The sequence below is a fragment of the Pelobates fuscus genome, chromosome 6, assembly GCF_036172605.1.
Source record: "Pelobates fuscus isolate aPelFus1 chromosome 6, aPelFus1.pri, whole genome shotgun sequence".
NCBI classification, from domain to species: Eukaryota; Metazoa; Chordata; class Amphibia; order Anura; family Pelobatidae; genus Pelobates; species Pelobates fuscus.
Genome location: NC_086322.1, coordinates 54,573,522 through 54,587,033, shown reverse-complemented (window position 1 = coordinate 54,587,033; position 13,512 = coordinate 54,573,522).

Below are 13,512 nucleotides of genomic sequence, written 5' to 3'. Positions count from 1 at the left end.
ACCCAATCTTTCTTTTGTGCACACTGGTTTCATATCTCACCCTAATTTTTCTCCATTAACCGGAGCTACTAGAAGTGAGGGCAGGCTTTGGATAAAATAGCTGATCTCCAATTTGTATCTCCCCAAGGAGTCTTCCTTTACTTAGACGTTGAGCACCTCATCCCCTGCCTCCCCCTTTGGGTCTATTTTTCATACCGTCCTCGGGCCCCGTCGGCTGCTCAGTTCCTCCGAGACTGAGCTGGAACGAAACACACTTTGCTTCCTTCTTTGTGCAGTACCTACGTTTTAGGTATCCCAGGCTGCCTGAGATTGATGGGAGTTATTCTCACGGGTAGCAAGCTTGCTCTGCATCTATCTTAAATAATTCTGTCCACAAATATCTATTTGTTTTTATGGTGTAGTTTGTGCTGCTATCGTGCCGAAGGGAATCCACTAAAGGGCTCTCTACTTAAATGTCATTGAACGCATTACTGTTATATTTCCAGGAAGACGCTAAAGCCTTTAACATTACACTTCAGCTCACTTCTGCCTCTACCCAAGTTTACCATTTCGTCCACAGTTTTGATTTTATTTCCCTCTGTCCAGGGCTGCATTACACAAATTGCATAATTAAAGCTCTCTACACAAAAAAAAAAAAAAAAAAAAAAATTTTTAATGATATAATGATTCCGTGTTTATATTATTACATTATCCCTGACGTTCACGTACGCATTCATACGCAGATATGCACACTGACTTACGGATATGCAGGGACTCGCATTGGCGGTTTCGGACATTTGCCTGCTCGTTTGCTTATGGCTAAATTTTTGGTTAATTGGCTATTCTGACTTTCTTTCTCCTGCTCTTCGTTGTGAGGGTCTTCTAAGCAATGTGGGTACACAGCACGCGGTGCGTTGTCTCTACCAGCCCTAATTCATCCTCAGTCAGCGCGGCAATTTGCGTTACGTGTAAAACCCGGCGTACTCCTACGCAGACCAGCACTTGCGTTATTGGACGAATGCGTCTACTTTCATATTGCAGTTCTGGGGAGCGAGCCTCGGCTAAGGCACGTACGCATTTAACAATACTACGAACATATATGTATTACGACTACTGATATACACGTTTATTCGCATTGCTTTTCGACTCAAGGCCACGGTCTGGCACCACGAGCCCCGAGGGCCATACATACGTTCATACACGCATTCTAGTTCATACGTCCCGACCATCCGGTCCCCACATGCTCGCTGGGCACTCCAGTTTCGCTCAGAACGTACGATCCTACCTCATCGCTACCCACGTTTCGCTCTGTAGCATGTCCTCTCTCACTACCCGACCTTCCATCTTAATTAGCAACTGCTGGCTGTTAGGTTCCTAGGCGTCCACTAGTTGTTATTTCCCCTGGCTTCTTCGCCATAGGTTAGTGGTCCCGCGAGGCCAACACCCATCCTCATACTCGGAGGTACTATGCCCCTTGGGCCAAATCATAGTTAGTCGCCTCGCATTGTGGCATAGAGAGGGCCTCATCCGTCACTCCCATTCTATCTTATGTTTAACTGTCACCGAGAGGCCGACACCCCGCCACCTCATTCAGTGGCCACGCTACCCCCTCGCCCCAACGCATAGTTAGAGCCTCTCAAGCCGCTTGGCAACTAGCAGGGCCTCACCTGTCACCAACCTAGTGTAATCGTTTCGCCGCATCGCGGCACTAGCTAGTCAGCCAGCACGCACGCACTCACGCTCGCGCTCCTAGTAAGCTGGGGGGGGGCGGTACGCCCCAGACCCGTCAAGCATAGTCGCTATGTTTTAGATCCCTTATCCGCTTCAGGTATCCTAGCGCTTTATTTCCCGCCTTAGGTTCAATTTGTGCGTTACGTACTCCTACATTGATGCAAAACGGTATTTCAGTCCTATCTTACTCGGCTACTCCGGTGCTTTCTATACGTTATCTCTTACGGGCAATGGGTCTGCTAGACGCTTAGTGCTAAGCTGTTCGAGGATACCTGTGTATATATGGTTGTATATATTTATATATACATATATATGTTACCCCAACCTGTCGCTCGCTGGCGATCCTTAGGTACCACGTACACTACGTGCCCAGTCCAAGCTTGGGGACTCCAAGACCAGCGGTTCCTCCGACAACGTGTTTCGGGCATCTCTTGCTTATATTCCGTCAAATTGGTGTGTTGGGTCTCACGTTGCCCTCCGCATTGCACGTCGCACAGATTTGGCCTCGTATCGGACCATCGTCGGGTCCTCCAGGCGCTGACGTGACGTTCTGTGACTGCTTCTGGACTCGCGTATCACGGATATACCGTTTATTTGTTCACAACGTTTTGGCGGCACTTTGGTACGCTGTGTTCTCAATTACCGTTTATCGACTCATACTATCACTCAGTTTTCACGTCGGCGTCGCTTATACGAGCTATGCAGGACAAGCTTTAGCGATCTGATCGGACCAGGTGAACGGAATTCCCACCTGTTTCATATCGTACACCGAGGCATCACTCCGCCTCCATTTTTGGCCAAACTAATATTATTCGAATCCTTATCTGCTAATTAGGGACTTGTCTGCACGCCCGACATTCACGGGGTCCTCCATGCGCTGTCAATTCATTCATCACGCATTTGTTGTAGTTCACGCTTCTCTTTATGTAAGCTTAAGTAGCTCATCGGGAGTTACTTTCGGTCATGCTGGATGTTCAGATTCAAGGCGTAACACCTCATGCATCCTGTAGTTCAATCCTTTACGTTCTCATGCCTACCAAATAACCGCTATAGGGTACTTGCTATACGAACACATATCGTCTTCAAATTTTGTCAAAGCTCCTCTTCAGGTTCCTCTCTCGTGCAAACACTTCCCTACGGTGGGTCACGGTTTTTGCATTCTATGCTTCGTTTCACGTCACGGCAGTTTCTTCAGGCGCCTGTTATAGTCCTTTTTCGCTATGGTTTAATGCAGGTAATCGCACGTGTTCGGTCAGGTCAATCACTTTTCCACAAGAGGTTATACCCTGCCACGCTTAGATGGTACAAGTCCACATGGCCTAAATCGTAGGTAGGGCTTCTCTCAAACACAGGGCTACTGGCACGGCCTCAACTCTTACGGGATAGTCCTTATCTTCACCTATTGGTTCCCATTAGCTAGCAGCTCAACTACACGAGAAAGCTCAATGAGCTTCTGAGTTTTGCATAATTTAAACCTATTACATTTCCTTCCTCCTCACAGCACGCTACAAGAAATAGCTCCAGGTATCGTATTATCTTTAATAAACACTAACCCTGACGTCTCAAGTTCCCCTGCAGTTTCCTCCGCTTCAACCACTTCCGAAGTCCTGATGTCGGACCTTGCTTAAACGTAACGGTTGAGATAAAAGAACACGCAGTCCACATTTCCTCTGCAGGTCAAAAAAGGTATCAATCATGCCTGTAGTTAGTCTACGCAGGTAAGATTTGTCCACTAATACTAAGCAAACGTACTCTACGGCTTTCGATATGTGTAAGTATTGTATGTGGTTTCAAGATGCTAATGCGTTCCGATTATAATGGTTGCACGTACAATTTTTGCACATCTCTCAAACAGTTCATGCTATACATTCGCTCCTTGTTTGTTAGTCTTGGCCTCAATCCAAAGTTCCTTCTCGGTACATTCATTCCGTGTTAGGGCCGCCTCAGCAGCCTCAAGTCATCCAGTTCCAACTCATCTTGTAGAGAAGATGGGTCGCTGGTAGTCCTCGGCATACAACCGGTTCATTCCAAAATCCAGAAAGAAATCAGGCTCGCTTTCTATAATATGTCTAAGTGTTTTGTTATGTCTAATAAATGTCACACATTTTTTGGCCCTCTTTTGCAGGCCTAACCTCACGTCGGTTTCGGCACACCTCAACCGACTCTCATATATTAAAATTACACACAGTTTTAATGTGCGCCCCTTCCATAATCCCGTACACAAATAGAAGGCGTTATGCCTGAAATTGTGGGAGGGATTTAATGCCTATTTAAACCCTGCGTTCCCCCCACTCACCTGTCTGCGACGATTTCGGAAATTCCCTCCCACCACACCCTTTTCATATATCTTTATACCTGGGTGGGCCCTCTTTTGCAGGCCTAACCTCACGTCGGTTTCGGCACACCTCAACCGACTCTCATATATTAAAATTACACACAGTTTTAATGTGCGCCCCTTCCATAATCCCGTACACAAATATATATATATATATATATATATATATATATGAGAAAACAAGGGGCTGGCTGCACTAACCTAAACATGTATAAATAGGGTGCTGCTGGGGGCCAATAAGTACAATAAAAAAGAAAATCGAGCACACTCCCTTATCCACTAAACAGCTACTTTGTACTAGTCTGTGGGGGTGCTAGATGACATAGAGTGGGCACATGTACTATGTGACCATCACATTAAAAATGACTGAGTGAGAAAAGCAAATTTTGTGTTAAACATGAACATTACTCTGCGTAAACTATTTAGATGACTCAGAATGCTTTTGGGGTTGATGCAATGTGTGCAATGCAAATAAAAGTCAAGAATCTGTGGAAAGATTTGGTGCCCTGTGACTTCTGGCTCTTCCCAAAACTAAAATCCCCTTTGAAAGGGAAGCGATTTCAGACCGTCGATTCAGGTAAATCCGATGATGTAGCTGATGGAGATTCCAACAAAGGATTTTGCAGTGTTTTGAACAGTGGAAGAGACGCTGGGAGAACTGTGTGAGGTCCAGAGGTGCCTATTTTGAAGGGGACTAAGGCGTCATTGTTCTATGTACAATGTTTCTTGTATCTTCTTCAATAAATGTCTCTATTTTTCATATTACATGACTGGATCCTTTCCGGACAAACCTCGTATAGCTGAAGCATGAACCAAACAAAACAAGCATGTTCACTTTGATTCATGATTCTGAATTCCGCATGTGGCAGCAAAAAAATAATAATAAATTAATCTGAAAAAAAAGATGATTGTTAGCTAAGGGACAGTCACTTAATGTTGATTTTATTCACAGATCAAGTGAGAAGTGGCCAAAAGAAGGGAAAAAGTAAGAGGTGGTGAAAAGAATACTCTACTGAATATTTATATATCTATCTATTATATATATGATACCGATATCATGTAAAAATTATATGAATATAGATTTATTACTATTCCTCCTCTTTATGCTCCATTGCTCCTATCAAAGTCCTGTAAATATATAAATAATATTTATTTTATGTTAGATTTTGCAGTACAATGATTGTTCACCTGGTATGTTTTCCTGAATATTTGTTTGTTAATGAAATTTGGCCAAGCCGAACCACCATATGGCAGAAATTCAGCTGTCATTAATCTTTTTTATTTATTTTTTTGCAGAATTGAATCAGCAAAGAAAACAAAATTCCACTCTACTCGTTTACTCTATTTATTACTCTATTGTTGGAAAACAAGAAATATGTTTGTTTAAGAAATGACTTCTACTTGTAAACTTGATTACAAAATTAAAATTGAAAACTTGAATAAAATCCCACTATAGTTTATTTGAGTTTCATAATCAGTCAGTGAGTGGCTGACAAAATCCCAACTTAGAGGTCATCGCTATGGTCCTTGCCTTTTATTTAAGAGGACTCCAGCCACCCATAGACTTCCAGGCTCCATGTATGCACTATGGGATGGATAAATGGATGGAATGATGGACAGATGGACTGTCACAGAGAGGGAGGGAGAGAGGGATGGATGGACAAATTTAAGTGAAACTTCTTTGGAATTTTCCCACGCTGTGTAATTTGACTCATAACACTCTGATTTGTGGATTAATTTAGTTTAAAAGCCCCCACTCGCTCATCGCGGGTGGGGGCTTGGGAGGGGGGACCATATTTTTTTTTTTTTTTAACAGACATGCCCCTTCTCGAGGTATAGCGAGTAGGGGCAAAATTTACTAATACTAAGTAATTTTTTACTTAGTATTAGTACATTTGGCTGAAAGACCAATTTAGGTCTTTCAGCCTTTTGGTAGATAACTACCTAGTACCATGGGAATTAGGGAGTTATCTACTAAGCAGCTGCAAGAGAAGTCCCGAAGTGCCAAAGTCCCGAAATGCCGAAGTTCCAAAATTCCGAAGTGTCAAAGTGCCAAAGTGCCGAAGTTGCCAAATTTCCGAAGTTCCGAAGTTGCCGTAGTTCCGAAGTGTTGAAGTGCCGAATTGCGGAAGTCCCGAATTTCAGAATGCCGAACCGAACCGAAAATGTTCCCCATGCACATGCCTAGCACACATTATTATTGCAAAAACTGTAAAAAAAACTAATTTTTCATTTTTTTTGCATTTTTCTGTATTTTTTTATAATAAATAATCATTTATATATATATATATATATATATATATATATATATATATATATGTTACATCAAATTAAAGCTCTTTCTGTCCTTTAAAAAACAGTATATAATATGTGTCGGTGCAATAAACGAGAGATGCAAATTGCAGTTGAACGCAAACAGCAAGAAAATGCAAAAATTGCTTGTGTCATTAAGCGTAAGTCAAGCTTCTGAAGCTGTGTCCTTAAGGGGTTAAAGTACTTGGCAGTGAAGGAGTTAAGAGTTCAAGGCAGGGTTCTGCATTTGTTGTTAATACATCAAGCAATGTTTCAGGCTTTTTCTCCCTCAGGTGCAAAATCAAGTGCACCACATGTTTTTTATATTAGTCCAATTATCCTGTAATGTAAACATTAAATTGCAGCATTTGCCTCGAAGAAACCTTTTACATGTATATTCTCATTCCAATGGCACACATTTATAGAAGTAACAATGACAACAATTTGGAAGATGAATATTTAATTTCTTCTATTTGTTATGGTTATGTTTCAACTCACCTTATTAAATGTTAACAGACGCATTCTGCAAGTCAGCTATGACTGCAACTTTGGCCTTATACTTGAAATTTACAACAATTCTCACTTTAAAGGATGACCCTGTTAAATTGTTCATATGGAGTGCTTAAAGAGACACTGCCAAATAAAAAAAAAAATCCCTTTCTATTAGATTTACCCCCAATAAAAACATCTATGCTTTTAATAATGTTTTTTTTTTTTTTTTAATTAAGGGTATATATAAAAACAGCTTGTAAACTTTGCAGATCTCTTGTTTGAATCATTTGCAAGCCCTTCCATTCTAACCCAGCCCAGACTTGTTGATCATCAATGAGAAGCCAGGGGATGTAAATAAGTTAATTTAGAAAAGCGCCAATTTCTATTAAAACCAGCAAGTTTTGTAAAATGAAAAGAGAAGACAGACTCTTCACACATAAAACACTTCAGCAAGATAAAGTGCTTTAGGAGTCTGAAGTGTCCCTTTAACAGAACTATTAGACCGTGCTATATCTACCAACAGAAATCTTCAGTAAAATGAATACCAGGTTATCATCAAATTGCTTATTTATAAATCTTTTCACCAGATCTATACATGTGAGGTGTAAAGAAGTAATCGGAAAGCAGGGCACTTTTTTGAACACATAATAGAAAACAAGCAAGAAAGATTAAACCTCAAATAGACAAACGGGTGCTCGCTCAATGACCTCATTCCCTACTGAGAACAATAAAGTCAAATTAGTATTAAATGAATATAACTACGATAAATAAACTATACCTCCAGACCCACCAGGGCAATTAATCACAATGCACAGGTTATATATATATATATATATATATATATATATATATATATATATATATATATATATATACATAAAATACAGCACAAACAATAAAATACATACCTAGTAAATGGCTGAAAAAGGACAAATCTTTAAAATAACTGGAGAAGAGGAGATATAAAAGGTACAAGAAAAAAAAAAGTGTAATATATTTGTGACAATCACCTGAAGAAATTGGTGGCCACCAATCAGGTTAAACCCTCCCAACCATGATCACATAGTCATGGTTGCCGGGGGAACAAACAGTTTACCTATCAAAGGCAGAAGGTAATATATAAACATATTGTAGCTGCCTCCAGGTAACCCGACCGGTTACCACCGCTAATTCCCTTCCTTCAGCCGGTCAGGAACCACCTAAACTGCATCGAACCCATTTCTCCCCCAGTAACTGGACAAGACCTAGTTCTGGAGGTACAACAGGAACAAACTCTGTTTAGTATGTCACACATGGTTTTACATGCACAGACCCCTACATGGGGTCTCCAACACAAAACAACAGTGTTTCAATCCCAAGAACCCGATGGGGGGGTGATGGAAGAGGGACACAGCAGCCCCTGCAACCTAAGCTGGCAGTGTCCGTGTGTCCACGTCCTGCTGTGACAGGAAAAGAGAGGGGGAAGTGGGAAGGGGGAGAGATACAGACACAATACACGAAAATACAACAGGAAGTCTAAAATCCAGAGTGCAAAATAGTAGTAGTAGGGAGAAAACTCAAATTTAGAAGAGCTATGGCCAGCTTTGGTGTGAAGGGCGTATATCGGTATAATCCCCGCTTATGGGATATGTGAAGAAAGTGCATCTATCAGCACTGTCTGGTCATCCAAGGCTCCAAGGGAAAAATAAAAAAGGCAACGATAGTGCTTTCAATTATGATAAAAATAAGTAAAAGTAAATAAAATAATATTCATAAGTATAGAGCACTGCTCTATTGATAAAGAGTTGGTGGTATGATTCCCACCTCGGATTTCTTTAATTACAGGAACAATAAAAAGCCAAGAAGAGTAAGAATAATAAAAATGTATAAAAGTTTCACCAATACAGGCTTTCTCAAATGGTATAAAAAAAAGTTTATTTTATTTTGTATTTTAGATCATTAAAAGTTTTTTGGTAACTTTGCTGTTCCAATGATCTTTTTTTTTTTGTATTTTTATAATCATTGATCCTGGACAGGAATAGTGGGAGTTTGAGCACAGGACTTATTTTTGTGCATTTGTATTTAATTTTGTCTCATACAGCCATGTTACAATGCTGCCACCCACCCCATGTGTCCCCTCTGTCTCATTAGAGATTTATTTGCCTGAAACTAAAGAAAGCAAGGTGATTTGTTTGTGCAGGACCCACCTAAGAGGTTTGCCTTGACGTGGAAGGTGGGCTTGCATCTAATGGACATTGGAGTTTCTAAATAACCTCCATTTATTTAAATATGCATAGGGATTTGGACTAATGCGCATGTAACTTTTATTCTTTGGTTACTTGACATATCGCCTTTTTCGGCAGAATAATGTTCCTCAAACCATTCCTGAACAAAATTGTTCAGGAATGGTTTGAGGAACATGACAACGAGTTCAAGGTGTTGTCTCGAGCCTCAACTTCCCCACATGCCAATCTAATTGAGCATCTGTGGCATTTGCTAGAACTACAAATCCAATCCAATCCCACCTCGCAACTTGCAGGACTTAGGATCTGCTGCTGGTGTCTTGGTGCCAGACACCACATGACACATTCAGAGGTCCTATGGAGACCATGCCTCAACACATCAGAGCTGTTTTGGCAGCACAAGGGGGACCTACACAATATTGGGCAGGTGGTTTTGATGTAGTGGCCGTTCAGTGTAAATTGTGCATTTTGGGTTAAATTGGTTCTCTACAAATCTTCCCTCTGTCCGATCCCATCAACAGACCAGAATGTTATGATATCCCTTAAGCACAGACGAGTTCATCAGTGTCTCTTATTTTTATAGAGAAACATGTTAAACTTTAGTAATGTACTCAAATCCTCGACCCTTGGCATTTCCTGTAGACAGATTTAAATTACTCTCAAAATAATTACACTTTCTTGATATGTCTCTGAAGCTGCTTTGCATTGACTCACATTGTTAATGATCACAAAATTGTACCATGAACTATATAGGGGACATTCAATATAAAATAATGTTGATTTAAAGGATGAACAAAGTCTGCACATTCCCTTTTAATCAATTATTACAACTGTATATACTACCATATAATAACTATTCTGTCCGTTCCATATCAAATAAAATGTCTCTATATAACATTTTGTCATGAATATTCCTTTTTACATAAGAATTCAACCAATACTTTTTTCCATTTGAAAACTTTATTTACACCCTATACAAAATTACTCTAAGAGGACCCTAAATTCATATTGGGCCAATTTGTCCTATTTCTTTTTCAATATATTAAAAAAATATTTTTTTAATATGGGTACAGTCATACCCATGTGTTTCTACCATACTTACATCTTAAATAAATATGCCCTAAAACTTCTTTGGAATCACACATATAAACTGCAAAGAAATTAAAGATTAACATAAACAGAAATCAGGTGACAGTAGTCATTTTTCCTTAGGAATTCTGTCTTTGATCGTCATCAATCTGCCAGCTCAGATTTAAATAATAAAGCGCATAAGAGACTTTTAATCAAGTGCAACAGCCCTCCCTTACAATTATGCACTTTCAGATATGGGGACTTCAAACGAATGATCAAAATGATTACATACGCGAGTAACTGATTTATGAAAAGAAAAGTATAAAGGCAATGGGTGACAAAATGAAATGTTTTTTTTTTTTTTCTTACCAGAAACCATTTAAAATAGCACATTTAAACCTGTTATATCATGTTTTTGCTGCTCATTTTGAATACGATCTTGGTTTAAAAAATATTGAGCTCATATCTTTAAAAAACAGTGTATATGTGATCACAAATAGGAGTAAAAACTCACGGAATAATTCGGATAGTATTGACAATAATATATAGAAAGGGAAGAAAAAAACAGCATACAGTGTCATATGGTGTGAGTTTGCTGCACTTCCATGTATTTGCTAGTTTAGCTATTTGGCAAATTGACATGGACTCTACAAGACCTCTTAATGTGTCCCGTGGTATCTGGCACCAAGAAATTAGCAGCACATCCTTTAAGTCCTGCAAGTTGCAAGGTGGGGCCTCCATGGATCTGATTTGTTGATCCAGCACATTCCACAGATGCTCAATTGGATTGAGATCTGGGGTATTTGGAGGCCAAGCCAACACCTTGAACTCTTTGTCATGTTCCTCAAACCATTCCTGGACAATTTTTGCAGTGTGTCTGGTTCATTATCCTGCTGAAAGAAGACACTGCCTTCAAGGAACACCATTGCCAAGAAGGGATGCACTTGGTCTGCAACAACCTCTAGGTAGGTGGAACGTGTCAAAGTAACATCCACATGAATACCAGGACCCAAGGTTTCCCAGCAGACCATTGCCCATAGCATAACCCTGCTTCTGCCAGACTGCCTTCTTCCCATAGTTTATCTTGGTGCCATCTCTTCCCCAGGTAAAATGATGCACACGCACCAAGCCATCCATTCTTGATCTAAAAGAAAACGTGATTCATCTCACCAGTCAGCTTTCTTATATTGCATCATGGTCAAGTTATGATGCTAATGTTTCCATTGAAGGCACTTTTGGCGGTTGACAGGTGTCATTAGAGGCACTCTGATTGGTCTGCGATTACGCAGCCCCATAGGCAGCAAACAGCAATGTATGCAAATAAAAAACAAACATAAAAAGGCTGCACCAGAACATATAGTAGACAATAACAGATTGCAGGATAACCACAATAAACCCAACAACAATTTAAAAAGATTTAAAAAAAAATACAAAAATGAAATAGTAAAAGTAACAAAGGTATATGGCACACTACATATAGCAAAGTAGTATATAATCCTTTATTATTAAAATGACAAAAAGTAATATCAACAACAGGTTTCAACAAACAACAAATGTTTCCTTTCAGATGTCAGCCATAATTGGTGTGAAACTGTTGTTTTCAGTGGTTCTTGCAGGACAAAATGTGTACAAAAGCAGCTGAACTAAAAAACTACAGATGAGTTTGAGAATGTTTCCAAAATCAGCCCTTTTTGCCTTTGTTGTATAATTTAATTTATGACTCACCGTAATTTGGAGTGCACTAAATAAACCCCTGTGGATTAGTCACAGTGATTGAAAGACATCAGAATGTTACCATATTTCCTGATCCTGGCACATGTAACTTGAGGTTAGCTGCAGGATTCATACTTTAGGCATGATAAACTTAAGTCAATAACAAGGACAGCAAAATCCATGTTCAGGTATCCCTTAAATAAAAGTGCCAAGGTATAACAGTCACATTTTACTTTCAGTGTAATATTCTTCCGGTCTATTTATCATGTTGGATTAAGAAACATCTGCCTGTTAAATGAGTCACAGGTTTTTGACACTGAGGTAATGCTTAGCAAGTGATGACATTTGCTGTTTTTCACCTGCTCTCTGTGTGGTCTCCTGCTGGCTAGACAACAAGATCAGCTCTCTGAGATGGCACCTTGCTATGCCAGTGCATAAGCTAATGTCATGGAAAATCTAAGAAAAATTAGAATGCTTCAGGCAGTAACTGCACAGCATTACTTTACCTACTGAAAGCTAGAAATATTTTAACTTTTTAATAACCATGCCTGTTTTAGCTCAAGAATACTTAAAAGAACACCCTAGTCCCCCTAAATGTGTGAAGAGTGTGTCCTATTTTCCAAAAAAGGGCAGATTTCAATAGAAAGTGGAATAGGCACTTAAGCTTATTACACTCTGCTGGCTGTCAGTAAGACAAATGGTTCTGTTACGTCCTGGTTTTTGAGCTAAGTGGAGCTAAACTCAAGAATCAGCAATTGCCCAGAGCACCTGCCTTGCAAAGACTTCTCATTGACTTCGCATTTGGGAAGCCTGTGATTGGACAGCTACAGAAAGTCTGGGCTGGTGAAGAAAAGGGTAAATTGAAAAGTCTGCAGACAAAAAACTGAAGCTTTTGCATATTTTAGATTTAATGCAATGAAAAATTGCATAATTAAATGTATATATATATATATTAAATTGAGATAGATCTTGTAAACAGTGATTCTTATTTTATTATTTGTATTTAGGCAGTGAACTGTCTATTTAAAAGCCAGAGAACTCTAAACAGTGCAGAAATATAATTGATTACCATGGGTCTAGCTAATGTGACCCCAGTTAACAAAAGGGAGCCCCAGGTGTCGTAATATTTGGATATGTCAGGTGTATGCAGGGATCTAGCATTGATATTAGTGTGCAATTAACATGTGTTAAAGTCATGGATGCATGGCAACATGGAATGTCATGCATTCCTTAAGGGGTTAAGAAGACACAGTGCCAACATTCTTTTTTTTTTACCATTATAATGCATGGCATGCATTATTGCAGTATTAGTCAATGAAATAAAATATTGAAATAAATACAATTCCAAGTAGTTGTAGGCTGGCACTAGCTCCCAAACTTGTGTTTGCCCTTCTTTCTTAAAGCAGAACTGACACCTATCTGGAAATTATACTATCAAATAAAGCACTGACAATCACCACCTATAAATTACATTAACCTCATCCATCCCAGCAACAGGAAGGCCATTTGATTGTAATACTGCAGTTTTAAAAGTCCCAAACCCTCATCGATCCCAGCAACATGAAGGCCATTTAATTTTGAAAACTGCAGATTTAAAAGGTACAAACAGAGATGCAGAAGATATTCAACTGGGCTTCTTTCGTTTTGTTACTAGATTATTTTGTTACTATAATGATG